This window comes from Medicago truncatula, chromosome 4, assembly GCF_003473485.1.
Source record: "Medicago truncatula cultivar Jemalong A17 chromosome 4, MtrunA17r5.0-ANR, whole genome shotgun sequence".
Lineage (NCBI taxonomy): Eukaryota > Viridiplantae > Streptophyta > Magnoliopsida > Fabales > Fabaceae > Medicago > Medicago truncatula.
Genome location: NC_053045.1, coordinates 49274825 through 49282401, shown reverse-complemented (window position 1 = coordinate 49282401; position 7577 = coordinate 49274825). Strand labels below are relative to the sequence as shown.

The window sequence follows — 7577 nt, the reverse complement described above, 5'->3', positions numbered from 1 at the left end:
TATTCACAAATCAACTTCAAATAATATCTGTCATTGATTTCGATCAGACAATCAAGATCAATAATTGCATCACAACAGAGAATCTAATTCCAGATTCAATATCAGAATCAACATTTGTGCAAATGTTTCTTATACAAATATAATATTTTAAACTATCTTTATTATAATTTGTCATGACTATTTAGACACATAAACTTGATATTGTTTGATCAAAACTTTCAGGGACAACATCCAAAAAGATTGCCTACAATCTTAGGGCTCGCAGTAAAAGAGCAAGCTATGAAGAATTAAGCGATTCTGAAATTGACTTGGACATGAGTTTTGACAGTGCAAGTGCAGATGATAATAAATTGGCAGACTCAACAGATTTGCAGAACTCAGGAGCAGATTCAACAGCTGACAACACCATTTTGGTAGCTCAAAAAGCAATGGAGACTGAAATGGTGGAATCTAATACAAATTTGAATGCAGGATCAGGAACAAATGCCGGATCAAGAACAAGTAACATACCAAGTGGAAGCTCAACATCAGGTGAAGAAAATGTTGCAGGTGAGAACGGTGCTCAAGGTGATATTCAGATTGGTCAAGAATCTCCAAGGAGACTACTTCCGGACTTGAATTTGGAGCCGGATCAGCAAGATGAGTAGAAAAAATGCAAGGGATCGTTAGTACAACTGGTGAAGTTTGACTGGATTTGGTAGTATGCAGAGTTCTGGCTGAACTGTTTCTATATGTTTTTCTATTGATGTAGACATTTGAAGTGTTTTTAACTTTTTAGGTTGTTGTTTCAAAAAGAAACTTATTATTATGTTAAATTATACTTTGTTTGCGACAAGTGTTATTTTGCTGAATCTAATTATTAACTATTTTGACTATTTATCAGTAGTATTTTGTATTTTGTACTAAAACCTTATTTAAATCATCGCAACCAAGTCTCAATGCAGTCTTTGCTATGTAAAATTGGATTTTTCTTATAGACTAGAATAGTAAAATAGGTTGGTTTTGTTCATACCCTTATTTGGCATCATTAATTTTAGACTTTTATTACATTGAACTTTGTGTTTGTTTGATCCAATTTCAGAATTTGTTCATGAAAAAGAGCACAAAAACATTTACAAATATCTCATCATAAGAACATTGAGTTGCTTTTTCACATACCCAAGAGAGGATGGAAATCACGACAAATCCTTCATTCAAGTAATCGCAACACATAATATCAAACCGAACAATAATGCATCTCCATTCAATCTTCCTTTCTTAAAACTAAGAAGAACATGATTGTTGTATTTCTAACCTTACTAGCTAGTGGTGTTGTCAAATATTGGTCATGGCGGATATCGATGGCGGGTTTTTGGCTTTATGCCTTTCTTCCATGGCCGATTTTGTGAAGGACGGCGGGCCATAATCAAATATGGCGCACCATATGTCAGATTTTTGGCTCTCCACCATGGTCCACCATCAACAACACTGATTATTAGATATATTGATTACTAGATATATTGTTCTTCACATAGAGTAAGGTACACCTTAACCTCACCGGTGAAGTTGAACATCCTTCAACTACTTAAAATGAAAGCAATAAAACAAGCATTGGCACTTTTTATAATGGTTTAAAAAAAATGCCATATTACAAAGTTTGATAGCATTTCCTAATTCCTATATTTTTCAGGAAATTACAGTGAAGAAATATATATCAAACACAATTATGAATGATCACTAAGTGCACCAATAAATTTGATCTGTGCAGCATAATCTGTTGCATTTACACTAATTGTGCAACAAGAACCTAGAAAATAGCCTAATTAAAAACATGAAAACAAATCTGACCCATTCATGATACAATAATGAAATCCAGCAGGTTACAGCACACCAACAAATCAAATTTCACTGGATACACCGTCGTTAAAACTAAAACGGAAAGGAACAAGCATGGAGTTTAGAGCTAACCCTAAATGCAGTTGATAATTTCAGGAAATGTATCACGGACTTGTTTGGATTGACTTATTTGAGTTTATCTACTCACATAAGTTTTGTGAGATAGTTAGGAAGAACTTAAGAAAACAGCTTATGACAGTTTTCATAAGCTTTTTTCAACTTATTTTCGTAAATTCTTCACCCTAGCTTAGAAAAACAATTTATAACATATACAAAAACAATTTAACTTTATTTTATCTTTGCTATAAAAATAGCTTATGCAAGCCTATACATAAGTGCTTATCATAATAAGAACTTGTGCTATAAGCTGTTTATCTTCGTAAATTAGCTTACACATGCCAAATATAACATCAATCAAATAATATTATTATAGACAAAATAACAAGAGCGAAGTAAAACCTAGGTATCTTAATATCTTTGTAGATGATAATTGATACTCATGGAACATAAAATCTAAGTATCTTTTTAATGTAGTAATTAAAATTTATAAAGCAGTTTCTAATCGAAAAGTGTAAACAAGAGTGAAATAAGAGTATTACCTAATAAAGGAAAAGAACGAAGTAAGAATTGAGAAAGAAACAAAAATATAAGTGGTGTGAGAAGAAATTGAAGATTGATGATGAGAATATACAGCGATCGATGGTGTTTACCGTTAGTTCTGGTGGCGGGACTATCTCCGGCAGCGATGATTCGCCGTCGTATCAGATCCTTCTTGCATGTTTCTGTGGGTAACAAGTGGAATAGAGAAACTTTAAGCGGTGAAATCATACTATATATATATTTTTTTTTTTTGTCGGTGTAGTGGCTACCGTTCACTAAATGGAGTGTTCAGAACCTCACCCCTACATGTAATAATGCATTGTACTATATAAGATGAATAAATCGAATCTTATGCAATAATGTCCGGAGTTCCAACTGAGTTATGCTCACGGGACAATCATACTATATATTTATTTAATATCTTTTTTAATTTGACATAATAAACATTTAACTTTTTTAAATTAATATAAGGGACTTAAGTACCTAGTATATATCTTTTATTGTTTTAATCTCTAAACTCAACCAAATGATCTATCATTCTTTATAATTTTAGGTTTTAAAAAAAAAAACATACTAAACAAATTAGAACCCAAAAACGTTTAAATTAGATGTAACGGATCTCTTTTAACTTAACCAAAATTATGGATTCGAATCTAGCATTGGACATGCAGCAACGTTAAAAATCTTAGAGAGAGCTTACCATTCATTTAGGTCTCACAATGCTTGAGGGAACACCAAAAAACCAAATAGAAATTAGCTCCAAATTTGTTTAAAACAAATGCACCTTTAGGAGACTAGACTTTGTTTCACTTACTCGAAAGTTATTCATAAAATAAAGTACTAACGAATATAAAGACAGAACTTTAATTCTCAAGTATTTTTTAATTAAACATATTGTTTTATACGCTCTTTAATAAAAGTATTAGAGGGTAAAATGATTCTTCTAGACAACTATTTTTTTCTCTACCACCAATTATTGTCTAAAAAGTTGTGTCATAAACACTTCCAAAACTTCTTTAGGTTAAATTATCCCAAAATATAAGAGTTTAAGCACCTCTTATGTAAAAACTTATTTCAGACTTAATCTCCTTTAATGCGCACAATAGATGGTTAATAATCCCTCTTCAAGTAATATTATATTATGCATATAGAAGGGTTGATTCCTTTAATGTCCTTGATGGTTTACCCAATGACTTTAGGATATTCTTTGGGGACATTAAGAAATATAATTCAGAATTCACAATGACATTATATGTTTTATGTGGACCAAGAAGTTCATACTTGATATTCACAAGCAAATGTTTAAGTTCTACTTGTGGTACTTCTTTAGGAAGAAGTGACTTTTCCATTATCTCTTGTCTATACTAAAGGCTAGCTTACCATTTTTAATATCGATAATAGCTCATGTTGTAGCAGGAAAAGTCAATCCTAGAAGAATTTAGATATGAGAATCTTCTTCCATTTTCATAACTACAAAATCAATAGGTATGTATAGCGTGTCTATCTTGATGAAAACATCTTCTAATATCCCCATCAAATACTTAATGGAAACATCTTTAAATTTCATACATTTCATTTGATCATCTTAAAAAGATAGATTTTATAATCACTAAACTATTTGATAAAAAAATGGAATATAAAGTAAAAGCACTACATATTTTAGTTTTACTTAAAAAAATAGAATTTAAAAAGATGACATCAAACGTTGCCTAAAGTCCTTTAGCTCCTTCAAAATCGAAGAATTAAATCAGCTATACTATAGACTTGACTATGAAATTATTCAATACATTTGACATTTTAATTTTATAAATTTAATTTAATAATGATGTATAACATAGATGATCATATCCTTCAAAAATAAACTTAGATGATCATATATTGCTTTTTTTTTTTTTTATCTTATGTAACCAAAAAAATATTGCTTTTATTTTTCAAAGATTATACTATACATGAAAAGCTTTACATGCATTGCAACACCCATTTATGCAAATTAACAAAGAATTTTACATGCATGGAACTTCAAAAAATCAATATTGACCTGTTCAGTAAATTATACTTTTATGGGCGTTGAATTATTTTATGATGTATTTGAATCAATCCAAGTCCTAAGTCTAGCCATTTACACCAGAAAACACTACTACTAATTCAAGCAAGGTGATTCAATCAAGATGTCAGATTATGTCTTTTTATTCTTGTTATGTTTGAAACAGAACACTTGGATTTCTTTGAACCAAAAATATGATAATAATATACAAATATATAATATGTTATGATGCAAGTATTTATGTAATACTTATAACAAGACTTCTCTATCTCCAATCTCTATCGGTAATACTACCTCCGTTCCTAATTATAAGACCATTTTGAGAGAAAAAAAATTGTCCCCTTTTTATAGGATCCCTTTGGCATTTCCAAGTATATTAATTATTTTTTTACTAACATACCCTTATTTATTTTGCATCTTTTTCTTCAATCAACAATAAATATTATGTTGAAAACATAAATTAACTCTCTCTCTTAAAGATAAAATTGTAAAAACAATAATAATTATATACAAATTTAATACTACAACCAACTTTCTTAATCTCCGTAATTTTGGCAAAAGGCTAGGGACGGAGGTAGTACTAACTATTGATTATTATATTTTAAAACCAAACCAAAGACACACACAAAGTTGATGTCGCCATGCTCCCTACCTCTTCAACATTGGATAAGAAAAAACAATTTCATGAAATATTGTATCAAATAAATAATCAAATATATGTTGATGGGTTGGGCAGTACTCCACCTTTGCCCTTTGGTCGTGTCTTCCAATTAATATAGCCCAAAATAAAATTGAATTAGTTATTTATATAGACATTGAATTTAATACAAACAGGGATTTATGTTACACAAAATAAAATTAATGTAACACATTCTTGACTAGAAGGTATGTAGTGTCCTTGCTTGTTATCGTCGTGAATCATTCAGTAAGGGAAACGAGAATGAAACTAATTTAATTTGGACATAGGGAATGGAATCCCTTGACCAAAATTGCTTTGAACTTTAAGACAGATCAATTCAATTTGAATTATAAAGAGACCAAGACCAATTAATAAATAAAGTGAAGTGTGCGTGTGGCTCCTCTAACACATATTATACGCAAGTGAAGTCCCAAATTAAACAAATTTTGTAGCAGCTAGCAAGTTTATCCAATTTAAGTTATAAGCAGTACAATGATATGTTTGAAGTTTTCACAGCAGCCTCAGCTGGCCCATGTTTTTTAAAAAAAAAAAAAAATCAAAATGGAATTAAATCAATAAAAGTGATTCATCTCGCAGAAGGTCTGCAAAAGAGAATCATCCAATCAAGTTACAAGATTAATGTCTAGTGCCAAAGGCAAACAAAAAAGCTCCACAACACCAAAAAGAAGAAAGCTACTATGTAACATCCATCCATGGTAAAGGGTGCCGCCACCAGTCAGTATAAGTGTAGGCGAAAGTATACATTTTAGCTTTCAACCAAACAAAAGACATAAATTTAAGTATGCATTTTAGCTGGCACATGTTAATATATGAACTTTTCAACCAAAAAAGATTTTGATGGATCTAATATGATTTTTTCTAAAAGGCTCACCATAACATTTTGGGTTAATAGGCTTTTACCTCCTATAATATAGGTCACTTTTGGTTTTCCCTCTTGTACATTTTTTTTGTCAGATTCCGTCCTTGTAATTTTTTTTTTGTTTTGGAATACCCCTAGGCCAGCTGACTGTGCATTTTCGCTGATGTGGCACACTGAGTCATCGTTTTCTGATGACGTGGCGTGCCACTATATAATTTTTATTATTTTTTATTGTGTACATGTGGAATTTGTGATTTTTTTAAAAAAAATTAAAATATTAAAAAAAAACGAAAAAAATCTATAAAAATTAATAAAAATGAAAAATAATGAAAACAAATGCTGGAAAAATTAGTAAAAATGATTAAAAAATTAAAAAAAATCAGGTAAAATGAAAAATAATGAAAACAAATCTGTAAAAATTTAAAAAAATATATGGAAAAGATTAATATATATATCGAAATTGTCGAAAAAAATAAAAAAAATATCTGAATTAAGTTTCTGAAATATTTTAAATTCCTGAATTTTTCCTTTTTTTATAATAATTATAATGAAAAATAACACTTCTTATAAAAATTTCAGAAACTTAAACTATTTCGATTTTTTTTTAAATAATAAGAAAATATATTTCGAATTTTTTTTTAGGAACTTGATCTTTTTTAGAATTTTTCAGGAACTTAATTAAGATTTTTTTATAATTTTTTTGAAAATTTCGATACATATTAATTTTTTCATTTTATGAGTTTTTTTAATTTTTCCGGTATTTTTTCAGATTTTTATATATTTCTCTAGAATTTTTTTTATTTTAAAAAAAAATCACAAATGCCACGTGTGCACAATAAAAAAATAAAAATAATTATATTGTCAGCATACCACGTCATCAAAAAAAGGTGACTCAGCGTGCCACATCAGCGAAAATGCACAGTCAGCTGATCTAGGGGGGTTTCCAAAACAAAACAAAAAAATACAAGGACGGAATCTGACAAAAAAAAATTACAGGAGGAAAAACCAAAAGTGACCTATATTGCAGGGGATAAAGACCTATTAACCCTAACATTTTTAGTAAATTTTAACAATTTATTACGTATCTTCCTTTTTTTTTTATTAAGTTACCTTTAAAAATCTTTTTAAGGTCCATGTTAGAATGACCCTGGAATTATATTATTCTTCCTAGTTTCTCCTCTATCTTCTTTTTTATTTTCACAGACACCACTCGCGTTAAATGTGCATTAAATCAACCTAATTTGCAAGAATCGGCCCTTATAACACTTGTTAATAAATCAAATATAAAAACATTGTAATAGAAATTTTATATTCAATTTATTGAAAGTTTAGAAATTGTTTTTCCCAACACAATTTCTAGTTTTTTATTCCTCAACAAATCAGAAATGCAAGATTGAAACAAAAGATAGCTATATCTGAGACAACAAAAATGGTAGATTGCAATTGAATGTAAACAAATTATTTTTACTATATGCATTGATAATATTTCAGTATACTAA

The 7577-nt window shown here is 29.4% G+C and overlaps 1 long non-coding RNA gene across 1 annotated transcript; it reads right to left on the bottom strand.

The window, feature by feature from the left end:
• Positions 1–2664, bottom strand: LOC112421159 (uncharacterized). Its single transcript, XR_003011271.2, has 2 exons — positions 2586–2664; positions 1–2474 (listed from the first exon to the last, which is right to left on the bottom strand). It is a non-coding gene; the product is annotated as an uncharacterized lncRNA (long non-coding RNA).
• Between the last annotated feature and the right edge of the window lie 4913 nt (positions 2665–7577).